At 39.7% G+C, this 16,985-nt stretch overlaps 1 protein-coding gene across 3 annotated transcripts in view; it reads left to right on the forward strand.

Annotated features, from left to right (window-relative positions):
- The window catches only part of LOC123762929 (uncharacterized), a 105,909-nt gene that overhangs the window by 47,216 nt on the left and 41,708 nt on the right, over positions 1 to 16,985 (forward strand). The window contains exons 1-2 of one of the 3 annotated variants that reach the window (XM_069302076.1): positions 2,627 to 2,645; positions 9,997 to 10,101. The exons of 1 other annotated variant lie outside the window; for it this stretch is intronic. The gene's annotated coding sequence lies outside the window, so the exon portion shown is untranslated. Of the gene's footprint in view, positions 1 to 2,626; positions 2,646 to 7,931; positions 10,102 to 16,985 lie in introns of those variants that run through there. One more of the 3 variants, XM_069302075.1, reaches the window with a different exon arrangement.

Raw genomic sequence — 16,985 nt, forward strand, 5'->3', positions numbered from 1 at the left:
TATAATATATATATATATATATATATATATATATATATATATATATATATATATATATATATATATATATATATAATATGTTGTACCTAGTAGCCAGAATGCACTTCTCGGCGTAGTATGAAAGAACCGATTTGCCTAATAGGCCGAGTAATTTTCTTTATTTTCACTACATTGTTTTCAATTAGTTTATTTGAATCATTAATATTATATTATATTACGAACATAAATTATTTACTTAGTTATGTTAATTTAGGTTAGGTTAAAATAAATTAGGTTAGGGTTGGTTACGTTCGGTCATATATCTACGTTAGTTTTAACTCAAATAAAATGCAATTTACTCATACATAGTGAAATGAATAGCTTTATCATTTCATAAGAAAAAATAGAAAAACATATAAATTCAGGAAAACTTGGCTTATTAGGCAAATCGCGCCTTGCATAGTAGGTCTAGTACTGCGTTCTGGCTACTAGGTACAACATTATACTGACTGCTGAGCGGACAGCGCTTGGGATTCGTAGTTCTAAGTTTCTGGGTTCGATCCCCGACGGAGGCGGAAACAAATGGTAAGCGTTTCTTTAACCCTGATGCTCTGTTCACCTAGCAGTAAATAGGTACCTGAGAGTTAGACAGCTGCTACGGGCTGCTTCCTGGGGATGTGTAACAAAAAGGAGGCCTGGTCAAGGACCGGGCCGCGGGGACGCTAAGCCCCGAAACCATCTCAAGATAAGCTTACGATGGTATAACTCAGTAATATGCTTATCTAGCATTCGTGTGACTAAATTAAGAGTGCTAATACAGGAGTGTAATGCCAACTGTGACTATGTCTGAAATTACTCTACAAATAGGATAGAAAACATTCACCCGCCTGTCAATTTGGAACAAAATAGTAACAAACAATACACATAGGAGCATATACATCGAGAGATATATATACTTTACTTTTCAGTGTAAATACACCGGAGCTTACTGCAGCCCTGAACTATGTTCAAGGCTGACGTATTTCTACTGTACGTTGGTTAGAAAGCTATTGTGGTGGCCTTAATAACCCCTCCCGCGGTTAAGAGACTTTTAACCTAATCAAACAACCAACAACAGGCTGGTAAATCACTTTCTATGGCTAGTGAAGTATATAAACAATATATCTACTATATTTGTCGATTAAATCACGTCGTTAGTGTACGATGTTGGGCGACTAGGCTTTTAAATTGCAAACTGTAATCTGGTGTTATATTCCATATAATATTTATTAAGAATAATGCATTAAAAAGGGTAAATAAATATTTGACCGAAATTTGATTTTAAATTTCACGTTATTTTATTTAATGCGCGCCGAAACGTAGCCTAAATAATGCATGATGAGTTTCCTCTTTCCCTTGTCTTCTGAGACCATAACATCTTCACGCTGTGACAACCTTGGCCCGATGACTTCCCTGGTAATACACTCTTGTTTGGTGCACTCAACTTAGCACACTCATCAAAGTGCACTCAATAGTACGCTCACCTTAGTGCACATCTGTTAAACTTGGGCTTCAGTTGTAATACTCTAGCAGCTATAAGCAATCCCTAATAGAGTTGTTATTATTACATTTCCATCCACGCTCTCCCGCGTAAAGGTTAAATTTATATTTGGCTAAACTTTTGTTTTTCCCCTCTTTCGTTGTGTTGTCCATAATACTGTGCACTTCATACACTCATACTGAGGTCTTCCAAGGGTTAAACATATGGTTTGATAGAAGGTCGCATATCTCTTCTCAGTTTGCATATTTTAATTATATAAATTTAGTTTACAGGAACATATTCCAAATAAGAAAATAAACCCCGGGAAAAACATGCAACCAATTTGATTTTTTATTTGATTTTTTTATGTTGGCGAGATGAAAATGTGAGATATATTTGGGAGTTTTGACGTCAGCAACTGGAGGGAAGGAGGGAAAGTGGGCAGGGAATAACCTGACACTGTTCTCCTGACGTGGGGAAATATCCCAACACTGACTTTTTGTGGGGAAAATCTCGACACTTCGATGCTGGGGACCTAATTTTGCCCATTTGGAATTCATGGATGACATCCGCCACCATGAAGACCGACGTAGGATACAGAAGACTTGAGCATCACAGAAGAAAGAGGACTCCAGCTTCTTAGAAGAAAGAAGACTCCACCATGTTACGAATCTTGTATGGATTCTAACATTATCATGATGCTTATAATTAGTATAGTATCCAGTTGTGTATCCGATTGACATTGTATGATTATTGTAACATGCTGTAATGTGGCTGAGTTACATTATATTGTATGAGGCTTGTGCAAGTTATTTCCTGTTTTGGAGGGAGTGTGGTTCCTTCCGTGTGTGGGGGATGACCATATTTGGATGTGTCCTGAGTGTGGGCTGGCTGTCAAACTAGCGGTTATATTTCAACCTTGATTAATTCTTATCATTCTTTGTTATTAAATTCTTGTGAGTAATGTAACAGTAGTATATACTTTTTAGTTTACCAATTATTTCATTATTAGTACTATACTTTTGTTAGTAGTTTCACAAAAGCTTATGTGGATGCTTAGTTGATGCTTTGGTAGGACGCCTGTGTGCGGGCCGGAGATTTAAGCCAGAGGCGTGGGTAACTGCATGGAGAGGAGACATGTGTACAAGTTAAGTCAGGGGATATTGTTTATTTAGTTCATTACTCAGTTAATTCTTCTCTTGGTAGGACTAATTGTGCTACACCATTTATTCATTCGTGTGTTTTAAGCGATGGTCTGTGTTTACTAAGGATTTTCATTGATATTATTGCATGCTGAAGAATATTTCTGGCTGCTATGTTTTTACCATTTATATGTTATGTTTTGTCACCCTTAGCGTAGTTATATTGTTTTCCCATTTGTGCAGTGTTATATTCATACCGTAGACACTATTTGGCAAGGCCGCTTTTCATATATTTTGATCACTGCGGGAAAAGAACCTTACTAAGATCTCAAAGAATGTAACACATCACTCAAGACTCGGGCAAGAGGAAAGCTGTCCTCACCTCATCGTTCCGACACAAGACCCCGCCTCCTTGCCTAGCCGAGTCTTAAGGTCCAATTAATCAATGCAGAAAACATTTTAATGGGGAAAACGAATCTTGAGAGCATGGGGGACTCCATTATATTTTGACTACAGTAACTATCTATCGATTTCATGACGTCATACTTTTTTTCATTTCACATTCGTATTACCACACTTGCACTATTTAAATTTGTTCAATATTGCAAAAGAATTGAAAGACCCGAATGAACTCGAACATACAGTTCTATTTTTACGCAGAAAAATAAATCCTTCAGGGTTGACATTCTTTATACAATGGCAGCCAGATGTATGCAATGCAGTAGTAGTAATAGATTTCCGGAACAGCTAGCTTGCAAACTGGAAACTGGTTTTCTTAAAAATATTCTTAATATCATCTTCGGTACACTACTCGAGTAGAGAATACTTATTTTTTCCATGTCACAAGGGGTATAAAAACAAAATTGTTTTGATAGACGTATTTCTTGCAGCTACTTTCTAGCTGTTTTAAATTCAAATCAACTTAAATACATCTTTTGTTGTGTTGTATTATAATGACTTGTATTATAATGAGTTTGATGTTAAAAAATAAAATAGATATTTGGTCGCATATATCATTTAAGTTAATTTAATGAATGCCCCTATGGGTTAATTTCACCGAGGCCTTTTCGACAATGTTCTTTGAAATATCTATTATAAATCACTGAATTGTTGTCTTACAACAGTTCCTTGAAATCTCTATCCATGAGAGAGGTGGGTATGCTTTTTGGGTCAATTTTATTCAAAGCTTTAACGCCGCTCTTGGGAGAAATAGACCCCCCTAAAATAAATTTGGTGAGACTGCCAGGAAAACAGATTAAGTCGGCTTTACATGTTAATGAACACCGCTTCTCACCAACCAAGGAAAACTCATACCAAAGAGAAACAGAAAACAGAAAATGGTTTTATTATATTGTGTTATCTGTACAAATACATTCAATAAGCTCAAGAATTTTGTGATTTGATATATAAGTCGAGGGAGTAGTGTCATGGCTGTCAATGACGCAGTGAATGAGGCTATGTGAAAGTTATTTTGTGGAGGATAGGAAAATCTCACTCATTGGGAGAGAGACAGAGTGTGCCAGACAGACAGACAGGGGGAGAAAATGAGTGTAAAACTAGGTTTTCCGCTCCGCTCTCATAACCTTCGTGAACATGGAAGGTAAAATGAAAAAAGGGGTCACATGAATGAGGAAATGCGCCACGGAAAAATAATAAGATTAAGTTATTAGTGTGAGGGGAGGCCTGTGGGAGGCTAGGAGGGACGGTGTGAAGGAGGGAGGGTTTGTGCGAGAAAAGGGATGAGGATGGTCTTAAGAGACGGGGTATGAGGGTGTGAGGGAGGAATGAGGTTGTGATGGATGCATTTTTCTCTCTCTTACTTCATATAGTGCAAAGGTTATAAGGTTTCTTAATCGTCAATACAGCACGGTTCTCTCTCTCTCTCTCTCTCTCTCTCTCTCTCTCTCTCTCTCTCTCTCTCTCTCTCTCTCTCTCTCTCTCTCTCTCTCTCTCTCTCTCTCTCTCTCTCTCTCTCTCTCTCTCTTTCTCTCTCTCTCTCTCTCTCTCTCTCTCTCTCTCTCTCTCTCTCTCTCTCTCTCTCTCTCTCTCTCTCTCTCTCTCTCTCTCTCTCTCTCTCTCTCTCTCTCTTTCTCTCTCTTTCTCTTTCTCTTTCTCTCTCTTTCTCTCTCTTTCTCTTTCTCTTTCTCTCTCTTTCTCTTTCTCTCTCTCTCTCTCTCTCTCTCTCTCTCTCTCTCTCTCTCTCTCTCTCTCTCTCTCTCTCTCTCTCTCTCTCTCTCTCTCTCTCTCTCTCTCTCTCTCTCTTTCTTTCTCTTTCTCTTTCTCTTTCTCTTTCTCTTTCTCTCTCTCTCTCTTTCTCTTTCTCTTTCTCTTCTCTCTCTCTCAAACACCAAAGATGCTTCTGGTGTGTGTTAAATGCTCCTTACACACTCAAGTACCCCATCATATTCACAATCTCCTCACCTCATACTCTCCCTCCTCCTCATGCTCTCCCTCCCCCCTTCTTACTCATCATCCCCACAATCACCCCCTCTCAGCCCCCACCCCTCATCTATCCCTCCCCCCCTACACACCTCAACACTCACCGCCATCTTTAGTAACCCACACGTAGCCTAGTCATCAGTAAAGACCAAATGCCGATGTAAACAAAATAATGACTTTTTTGTGTACAAGTGAATGTTGTTTTACCTGTAAATACAGCACCATTTTGGTCACTAAAAGCCAACAGGTTGAGACATTTTGGTGGTAACGAATTTGGTATTCATCGCTGAATACTACAAATATATAGTTCTACTATTTAAAACTATGTATAGTTTTGTTATTTAAAACCAGTCATAGCTCTATTATACACAACAATACACAGTTCTATTATACAAATTCATACATAGTTCCATTACACAAAACCATACATAGTGAGTAGGGACATTACTCATATACATTACTGTGTACCATACATGGTTCTATACAAACTATACATAGTTCTATACAAAACTACACATAGTTGTATTATACAAAACCCATGCCTGGTTATATACAAAACCGTACTTATTTCTATAAAAAAAACATACATATTTATGTACGAAACCATACATATTTCTACACAGAACCATACATATTTCTATACAAAACCATACGTATTTCAATACAAAACCATACATATTTATATACAGAACCATATATAATTATATTCAAAACCACACATATTTTTTTTACAAAACTACATATTTCTTAACAAAACCATACATACTTCTATACAGAACCATATATTACTCTATATAAAACCCTACATACTTATCTACAAGAACATACACAATTCTATACAAAACTATACATACCTATCCTTATCTACAAAACCATAGTTTTATATATAGAACCATACATACTTATCTACAAAATCATTCACAGTTCTATACAAAACCATACATACTTATCTACAAAATCATTCACATTTCTATACAAAACCATACTTACTTATCTACAAAACCATACACAGTTCTATACACAACCATACTTATCTACAAAACCATACACAGTTCTATACACAACCATACTTATCTACAAAACCATACACAGTTCTATACAAACATACTTATCTACAAAACCATTCACGGTTCTATACAAAACTATATATACATATATATACTATATATACCATATATACTATATATACTATATATACTATATATATATATACTATATATATATATACTATATATATACTTATCTACAAAACCATACATACTTATCCACAAAACCATACATAAGTATATGCCAAACCATACATAAGTATACGCAAAACCATACATAAGTATATACAAACCCATACATAGTTCTATACAAAAATCACACTTAGGAAGAGGATAGGGAGGGAAGGAGTTATGAGGAGAAAGTGCCAAGCCATTACGACTATATAGCACTGGGAAGAGGCCAGGATAAGGATTTGGGATGGGACAGAGAGAGGGACAAGAGAAAGGAGATTGGAGAGTGGGGGATCGAGGCCCCCCCCCCCCCGCCCCCAGGGGACACAGGTGATGATGTCCTTCTCACTAACATTGGTTGTGGGGAGGGGTAGTCCGGCCGGTCTCTAATGAGCACATCAACACACGACAATGGTCCTGTTCAAATGAGTAATAAAAATTTACTTTTTTGTCTGTAAACATTGTACCACTGTTGTTGGTGTGCGGTGGGTGTGGAGTGCTCTAGCCTCAGGTGTGGAGTGCTGCAGCCTCGGGTGTGGAGTGCTGCTGCCTCAGGTGTGGAGTGCTGCAGCCTCAGGTGTGGAGTGCTGCAGCCTCAGGTGTGGAGTGCTGCTGGCTCAGGTGTGGAGTGCTGCAGCCTCAGGTGTGGAGTGCTGTAGCCTCAGGTGTGGAGTGCTGTAGCCTCAGGTGTGGAGTGCTGTAGCCTCAGGTGTGGAGTGCTGCTGGCTCAGGTGTGGAGTGCTGTAGCCTCAGGTGTGGAGTGCTCTAGCCTCAGGTGTGGAGTGCTGCAGCCTCAGGTGTGGAGTGCTGCTGGCTCAGGTGTGGAGTGCTGTAGCCTCAGGTGTGGAGTGCTGTAGCCTCAGGTGTGGAGTGCTGCTGGCTCAGGTGTGGAGTGCTGTAGCCTCAGGTGTGGAGTGCTCTAGCCTCAGGTGTGGAGTGCTGCAGCCTCAGGTGTGGAGTGCTGTAGCCTCAGGTGTGGAGTGCTCTAGCCTCAGGTGTGGAGTGCTGCAGCCTCAGGTGTGGAGTGCTGCAGCCTCAGGTGTGGAGTGCTGCAGCCTCAGGTGTGGAGTGCTGCAGCCTCAGGTGTGGAGTGCTCTAGCCTCAGGTGTGGAGTGCTGCAGCCTCAGGTGTGGAGTGCTGTAGCCTCAGGTGTGGAGTGCTCTAGCCTCAGGTGTGGAGTGCTGCAGCCTCAGGTGTGGAGTGCTGCAGCCTCAGGTGTGGAGTGCTGCAGCCTCAGGTGTGGAGTGCTGCAGCCTCAGTTGTGAAATACTCCAGCTGCAGGTATAAAGTGTTCCAGCCAAAGGTGTACATATCATCCACAGGTAGGTACTCTAGCCACATGTGTAGAGTGCTCCATCCTCAGGTGTTCCGCCTATGGGTGTGGAGTGCTCTAACTATGGGCGTGGAGTGATCCAACTACGGGTGTGGAGTGCCCCAACCACGTCATTGGGACACAAGGGACGCCAGAGAGCGCTCGCCTCGCCGTTAAAGCTGACCTCTCCCCATCAACACTCACCAAACACACATACAGGGCTCTTGTGTGTGTGTGTGTGTCCGTGGCTTGCATGACCACAGGACAGTGGCTTGCATGACCACAGGACAGTGGCTTGCATGACCACAGGACAGTGGCTTGCATGACCACAGGACAGTGGCTTGCATGACTACAGGACAGTGGCTTGCATGACCACAGGACAGTGGCTTGCATGACCACAGGACAGTGGCTTGCATGACCACAGAAACATGATGTGCATGACCACAGGACCATGGCTTGCATAATCAATTGATTCATGTCTTGCATCATGTCAAAACCGATGTTTCTAACAACTCAAATCTTGGTGAAAACTTAAACAAAATCGTGGTTCTTTACATACAGCATACTAAGTTTTATTTAGTCTGCAGTACTTGTATACATCAGCTGTACAAGAATGTAGTCACAAATATAAACATTGAAAGATATATCTCGCTTCTCAGTGTATATTCACTGAGTTTATCCTTGGACAGTGTTCAGGAATAAAGTATATTTGCTGGTTGGTCAGTAGGCTATTGTAGTGGCCTTAATAACCCTCCAGAGGTCAATGGGCGTTAAGCCCAACACCAAACGAAGCACAGTCGACCTTGTAGCGTCTGTCTTAGACTTGGTGAGAAACGTAGGAGTGTAAACTACATCTTGTAAGACATGAGGCAGGTCTACTGTTCCTATTTCTCTTCAAGCCTAAATAAATTGCCTGATTCATTCTCTACCATCGCAACTCATCCTCCAGAAATTAAAGTACTTATAGGAAATGTTAATCGAACGTTCAATAAATTTGTCTGCTGTACCAACAAACAATAGTTTTCATTTTGTTCTATTGGAAATACTCCAAATTTCATGCCCAAACAGTGGAAAAAATGAAACAATACAACCCTAACCTACTCTTTTCTAGGTCTTGAATATGCACTCCTAAGCCTTAGGCCTAATTGAGTACAATGATGTTATGTAGGCCTAGAACGGTTTACATTTGGTTGTTGCCTTGTTAACAGTGCTCTCTAAGAACTTAATAGTTCAAAATGTGAAACTGTTAGAGTTCAACAGTCCATTTTTGTACGTTCGACCAATAACTGGCATAATTTTTTGGATGACAGGTTGACCACCAACACAAAATCTCATTAGGTATCCAACTATTTGCACAAATGATAATGCAACAGAGAAAAGCTGTGAGAGAAAATGACCGCTCAATATAATTATGAAAAATGGTGTAATTTATCGTTAACGTTCTCCAAACATGGCGCTCAGAAGCCAAAATGACACCGTTCAAACAGCGATTTTAACAGTCGAACTATTGGGAAATAGTGACGTCACTGGGGAAATTTTGGTAGTTGAGACTCAAATTGGGGAATTGAGAAGGCAGGGGGTGATTCCACCAATCACCTGAGGCCAAGAGGCTGGCTGCTGGCCAATCAGCAAACGAGCAGTGGTGTCGTCACTGAAACCGTGATGACGTCAGCCCTGAGGTCGTGTTGGGACCTAAATTAGCAGAGAGGTCATAAGGTGACTTAATCGAGCACAGCGAGGTATTGGAATGATCTAAATTAGCAATGTACGCTTGTATGGTGACCGTAGAGTGAATGAGTTACGGTGAATTATAGTGTTATGGTGATGTATACCTAGTGAATTTGCAATGCGCTAACGGCGGAATTGAAGTGAGCATGAAAAATTGGACCCGACTGCTAATCATGATTGTTGACTTGAACAAGAACTTTGAACAAGTGCTACATTATACTACGGTGTCGGTGCATGGGTGAGTTACTGTGAATTGTGATGATGTTTCAACCCGTTCTCTCTAATAATAAAACGCATTTTGCCGTATGAAACGGCAATGGCCAAAAACTGATATTTTTGGACGTTGGAGCGGCCAAAAACTATAAATTTTAGTTGCCGGCAAAATTGACGTGGTCTCGTTTTCTATGCGTGGGTCCTCGGCTACTGTAGGTTAGTTTTGGGTAATTAAGTACGTCAGTTTTAATTTTTTTTTTTTTTTTGAGATATATACAAGAGTTGTTACATTCTTGTACATGTACATGTACTTGTACATTCTTGTCTTGTAATGACGTTGTGGACGCTCGAGAGGATGGGCTGCATAAGTGGTGTATTGGACAGTTCACTGATTGGTCTGTCCAGCCGTCGGAAATGTTCCTTACCGCTATGTTGTTGTTGTTTCAGATTTAGCTACTCAGGACGAAGTGTCCATGTAGCACGGGCTATGGTGAGCCCGTAATCCTTACCGCTACACGTGGACTGTTCTCACTGCAGGACGGCGCGAGTCAGGTCAGTCTTGCCTCTTCACCTCTCCTGATTGTTTCGTCTGCTGGTATAATAGCCTAGTTAACTAGTATGATAGATTTGTTGACTAGCATTGTAGCCTAGTTGACTAGTATACTAACATATCATACGAGTATGGTACGCTAGAAACCTGGGTGGTAAGTTCGATAGATTAAATATGTAAAAACAACTTTACCAAGTTACATTTTCAAGTATAATTTTGAAAGACGCCTGCGTCTTAGGGAGTTCGCTTGTCATTATAGTCTGGGGCGAATAACTCGACCCATACTCCAGAAATTATAGTATTTTTATAATTATTTGTTCTGACGTACAAAAGTGGACTACTGGATCCCCCTCCCCTCAAATCCACATTTTTGGATTACTGAATTAGCCCAAATGGTATACTGCAGAAAATTGATTAGTAAAGAACCTAATCATACCAACCAATCCTAATATATATATATATATTTATATATGGAGCACTTTATATATATATATATAATATATATATTTATATATATATTTAAATGCTATATTAGTATTAGGATTGGTTGATATGGTTAGGCTCTTTACTAATCAATTTTCTGCACTATACCATTTGAGCTAATTCAGTAATCCAAAAATGTAAAATTTATTTGGTCCAGTTGTCTACTTTTGTTCGTATGAATATGTAGTATTCGTGTAAATGAATATATATATATATATATATATATATATATATATATATATATATATATATATATATATATATATATATATATAATATGTAGGTTTGTGTAAATCATTACATATAATTCTCCAGACACCCAATGAAAGTTCAATAAGTAACGTATTAATCTAAATGCCCATAGACAATATTACCACGAAAATATCGCAAGTATTGAACGTGTCACTGACTGTAGACAAAAATGAAGCGACACTTACATGACCTTCCACCATCGCCCTAGCTACGCTCCTCGTAGCTTACGAGACCGAGACCACTTGTCAAGATTGATGGAGCACTTTGAAATAAATCAATGGTTTATGCGCAAGTTGTGGCCGGAACGAGTAACAACAGGTGCATTCATTGCGTTTCAACGCAGATAAACACACTGTGGAAACTATATAGTTGTAATCAGGTGGATACGTGTGATAACCGAAGTGTTGTGATAACTGTTATGACTTAGATAACTGTGAGGCCCAGGATAATTGTTTAAGGCTGTCGGTGTTGTATAAGATTGCAGGCGTTGTATAAGGTTGTAGGCGTTGTATAAGGAATGAGGGGGGTATAGGGGAGAAGGTGTTGGATAAGAGAAGTGGCGTTGTATGGGGGGAGGAGCTGTTGTATAATGAAGGGAGAGATGTCTGCGGATGGATACATTGTATAATGGAGATGTTGTATACGGGAGGGGGTGTGGGGTGTGTAAGGGAGGGGTATGGAGGGAAGGGGGAGGGGGTCACTGACGTTCCTGTTACCTGTCCGTCCTGCCCCCTTCCCTCTGCATTTCTTTCCCTGACATTCCTCCCAATGTTCCTTATCCCCCCTGACCTTCCTCCCCATGACCTTTTTCATCCTTCATGCTTTTCTTGTTTGCATAGGAGTAGCTTGCGAAGAAGTTTAGAGTGCTTTCTGACATTCCGGGAAAATGCAGTCTGCCTAGCCCTCTTTCTCTCTCTCTCCTGTTTCATTGTTATCATCTTGTCACAGAACTCTAATAAGTTAGCCAAGTAGGAATTCCCTTCGCTGAACATACGTTATTGATTATAAACAAAGTTCATATGTTTTGAGCGTTTATTCTAATGAGAACTTTATTCTAATTTATCTCTTCACCCCACAGGAAATATTTGTTAGTAATGCTTGTCTACAATTCAGTGGCTCCTTTCTTTCTCCTTTCCTAACAATAGTTACTGTACTACATTAACCATTTTCCAAATCACAGGTAGTTCCCTCATGTCTAGTGAGGAATTGAGGCTTGTGGCATCTTTCATGTCCATTTTCTCTACTTGTTCCCATATGTCGTCCTGTATTAGTTCTTTTTCAGTTCATTTTTCTTCTGGTAGTGCCTGATCTAGAGTTAGGTGTGATTCGAAAACTTCTTGAAATCTTTTAAAAAGTTCTTCACACATCATTATCATCCTTTGAATGTCTTTTTATTCGTGTGTAGGCTATCATGTCTTGTGTTTTTTCTCTAAATTCTATTTCTCGTGGCATTCTCTCTCTTAAGAGATCTCTGACATTCAGGTGCTCGCTTCACTTTCTATTACCACAGCCTTCATAACAACTACACAATCAAAGACTGGATCAGGATCACCAAATGGGGCAAATCACTATTTTCCCTATTTGGTGATCCTGGGGCAAATGGATCATTGATCATTTGCCCTAGGATCAAATGTCAATGGCCCCCATTGACATTTATTCCTCGATGCATCCTCACCACCACTTGGATCCATCGATTCCCAGTTAATTTGTCCATGATTGAAATCTCTCATTACAAGCAGCATCACTATCAGTTTCATGAATGTTTACGTTACAGGTTTAATAAAATTTATAAAAGATGTTTGTTTTGTCGCATTCTTGCATTCGACAATGCATGTTTGCATATCCATGTGTTTGTTTGTATGTGTGTGTGTGTGTTAATAATTAATAAGTATGGATGGGTGTTTATGAATATAAATGTGTGTATGTTTGTGTTTAGTTTGCTAATGGGTCTATAAGTCTATATTTATATCTGTGTATATCTGTATATTCTCTTACTATTGCTTTTGTGTGACGGGTCCATGTGTCCGTTGACCCCGGTGTTTTATGGGGGAAGCAGCGGGTGTGTGTGTTGGGGTGGAGGTGAGGAGGGGCGAATGGGGGGTATTTTAAACCCTTGCTAGTCTCTTCCCCCAAATAAAACATTTTATAATCGTGTTTGTCTCCCCTAAACAAAAATGTTGTGTGTCTTCGTGCAAAATATTCAACAATGTAGTTTTACACAGGACACCCTGTACACCCAACCCCTCCCCAACCCCCACCTTCCCCTCTCTTTCTATCTCTCAACGTCACTTACCCATTCCCTTCCCTCCCCCAACCCGCCGCCTCCCCCCCCCTCCCCCTCACCAGCACAATAGCCACGACATGAATAGGTTGACAATAGGACAAACAAAAATTCAACAGTCATTTTAACCATGAAAAGCACCCGATCAAAGTTAATTCATCAACTTGCCAGCGTTGTTCGTGTTTTCTGGTGTTCTATGATAGGATTTTTTGTTTTTTGATTGGGTGTGTGGGGATTTTTATTGTTTGCTTTGTTAATTAGCGAGTCTTCTGTTTGGGTGTTGGTGTGTGACGCCCCAGATGGCTGGGTGTTGGTGTGTGACGCCCCAGGTGGCTGGGTGTTGGTGTGTGACGCCCCATGTAGCCAGGTGTTATGGTGTGACGACGGGTTCGCTTCTTGCAAGGTCGGCGTTCGATACCCAATAATCCAAGCGGTTGGGCCCCATTTCTTCACTCCGTCCCAATATCGAAGCTATTATCCTTTCCACCCATCATCCCAGCTCCTATCCTCTCCTCATATCCCGTGGGTTCCTTATAACGCTTCTCGGCTCTGAGCTCTTGTGAGAACCGGCCAATATTGCAAGGTAACATCATGCAACCTAACCAACTTACCCACTGCCCACGATTATCCTGTTGCAGAGACCCTGGATGTGTATTGAGTGGTTATTTGCGAGAGAGAGAGAGAGAGAGAATGAGAGAATGAGAGAGAGTGGGTGGGGTGGGTAGCGGGTAAGCGAGAGAAAATATAGAGGTCAGTTAAAGTAGACAGTACACTAGCTCTTACTAGGGAACCATACTGCTGAAGACCAAAAGAGGATTTAGGGTGGGGCCTTGTGCCTGTTTCACTTTCCTCGGCGCTATGTGGAGATGACTCGTACTATCAGCAGAACACACTAGGCTTGGCGACTATTGTATTGTGATAGTATCAGGATGTTCTAGAGCATTTTATATTAGTTTATTCGTGTTTACCACGTGTATCTATCCGTCCGTTAACCAAATTGCGGATCTATAATCTTTCTAGAAGGTTCATTGATGAAATCATGTGACTAATAAATAAGGTACGATAAGTCACAATTAAATCTCACCTGATAGAATATTAGGGATAAGAAACTTTCCCGCCGTAAACAAAAAAAATTGTGGTTTAGCCTAACCAAAAGTGTCAAAGTTAGCCAAGCCTCATAACCTACCGGAGTTGATGCTTGGTTAATCCCATTTAAGCATCAATATTGCGGTGTTTTTAATGTTCACAAACTACAGCCAATTTTAGGCTGATTCCGAATGCGTAAAAAATGTAGTGTGTAGTCATTGTAGCCCCAAGACTAGAATGACTACACACTCTGTTGTAGTGATGGCCGCTGGTGCATAATGTGCTGAGAACATTATTCTCAGACACATAATACACAACATCCCTTATTACATTATTACAATTGGTTATGGATCTTCCAGGCACACCACAGAACTGTTCCTTGGATATAATGTTATCCATTACAATCTTAAGTCTATTCGCATAATTTACAAGTATCACTTTGGATGAAGGATTGGCGTAGATATATGTGACTGCTGTCAGCAGGTTGACAGCTTTCTCTTTTCACAGTTCATGTTAAGCCTCATCCTACTTGTGTCCCCTTGAAGCTCGACCCGCCAATCGGTTAACAACCACTGGTCCCCAGTTACGAAACCTGTTCATCTTCTCTCAGTCATTGTGGTTTAAGTTTCTATTTTGTAAACAGTTGATGAGCTCCGAAGCGCGACGACATTGTTTATAACGGTAATAACCTTCCGTTACGAAGTTTAAAAGATCGTAAACGCTTTAATGAATATAGACTTAGCCACAATGATGAGAAGATGTACAGGTTTAGTAAGTGGACACTTACGTGCTTGCTGGATCCTCATCCAGGGTGGATTATTATTATTATTATCAAAATTATTTGTGCATTAAAAACTATTTTTAAATGTTCTGTCATTTAAATCTGGTATATATCTTTATATAAATGTTTCATAAGACTGTATACCAAAAGTCTATTGAAATATAGAACATTTTTTGTACAAAAATATTATTATTATTCATTTGCAACATTAATTTGGGTATATTATAGTTAATAATTTTGGGTATAATATAGTTAATGTTTCAATATACAAGTATAGTTTTAAGATAAGCACATATATATCCTACGTTAGAAATATATATCTATAGCTGAGACATATACAGTTTCTAGGTTAAACATATGTATTTTAGGCTAGACTTATGTACATCTAAATTAGACATTTATAGCTATAGATTAGTTACATATATTATAGGTTAGACATATATAGCTCTAGATTAGACATATGTACTGTAGATCTACGTTAGACATGTATATATTCTAACTTAGGACATGTATATCCTACATTAAACCTGTATAGCTCTAGTTTAGACATGCGTATCCTGGGGTTAGACATGAATGAGTGTAGATGAAATAAATAAACGTCATGTACTCCATTTTTTTTACGCAATCGACCCTTATGTAAAAATTACAGTTGTTTAAGACAATATTGACGCTTCATGGGCCTAATGACTATAGCCTAGGAAGGTAGCCTAGGGAGGTGAAACCTTCCTAGGCTACCTTCCTATGACCTATGAACCTATGAAACCTAGGAAGGTAGCCTAGGTTTTGATGCGTTTGTTTAGGCTCAATTGCTGCATTTTTAATGCAGGGGAATTGAAGACCGCGCGCAGCCTTGTATAGGCTAATAGGCCGTGTGCATTTTTGATGCATTTTGTGATGACAAAATTGATTACTTTTGTGTTAAATAGTATTATTATTCAAAACAAAATTCTTTTATAAGAAATTAATAGTATTGTTTAGTATTGTTATTATTGTCATACTAGTATTGTTTAGCCTAGTCATACCTGTGATCATAATTAATCCTAAGTTTAATTAATATTTACTATAAAAGCATATGTAAAGTGGATTAACTGTAGCTTTATTCTAGGTTATAAACTGCAGTTTACTTCCATTGATTGAAAATTATACAAAGAATTCAATTATATAAATTTGTATCTAGTTTAAAATCAATACAACTTACTGGGGAAATATATGAGGCTCCTGACATTTAAGCGTTTGGTACATTGTATGGTACAGTTTATAGTTCAGTACAGTGTGAGATGAAGTGTATGGTACATTGTGAGGTGTAATGTATGGTACAGTACAGTGTGAGTTGTAATGTATGACACAGTGTATGGAGTATGGGGTGAAGTTTGAACGCATATATTTATGACAAAACTATAGCAAAATGATGGCACTATAAGCTATATTATCAGCAATATTATGATCTATTATCATAATACACAAGATAGGGTGTACCTAGCTGTGCCTAGCTGGGTCTTTCTACCCTGCCTCCTCTCTGTTCTCTCCCCTCCATCCCCACTTTCTCCCCCTCTCTCCCCAGCATTCTCCTCCCCCATCTTTTCTCTCTCTCTCTCTCTCTCTCTCTCTCTCTCTCTCTCTCTCTCTCTCTCTCTCTCTCTCTCTCTCTCTCTCTCTCTCTCTCTCTCTCTCAGAAAATGTAATACTGTAACCCGAACAAATTAATTGTCATCGTTTTTTGAGAAAACCATGAAAATGCTACGCGGGTAAAGGGCGAGAGTGAGCATAAACAGACAAAAACTTCGGAAAACACAACTATTTTATTTCAGACTGTGAAGAATCGCAAGGGGGAAGGGCCGCTTACGATACCAATATTTCTTAAATGATGGTACTTGGGAAGACTGGCCTATAACACTCACATAGCTTCTCGGCTGTGCAAGGTTCTGTCAGTTCATTACTGAGAACTGTGATGAGGTCTGTGGGGTTGTGTGAGTTCACCCCCCCCCCCCCCCCCCGAGAGTTTT

The sequence above is a fragment of the Procambarus clarkii genome, chromosome 47, assembly GCF_040958095.1.
Source record: "Procambarus clarkii isolate CNS0578487 chromosome 47, FALCON_Pclarkii_2.0, whole genome shotgun sequence".
In the NCBI taxonomy this organism is placed as follows: domain Eukaryota; kingdom Metazoa; phylum Arthropoda; class Malacostraca; order Decapoda; family Cambaridae; genus Procambarus; species Procambarus clarkii.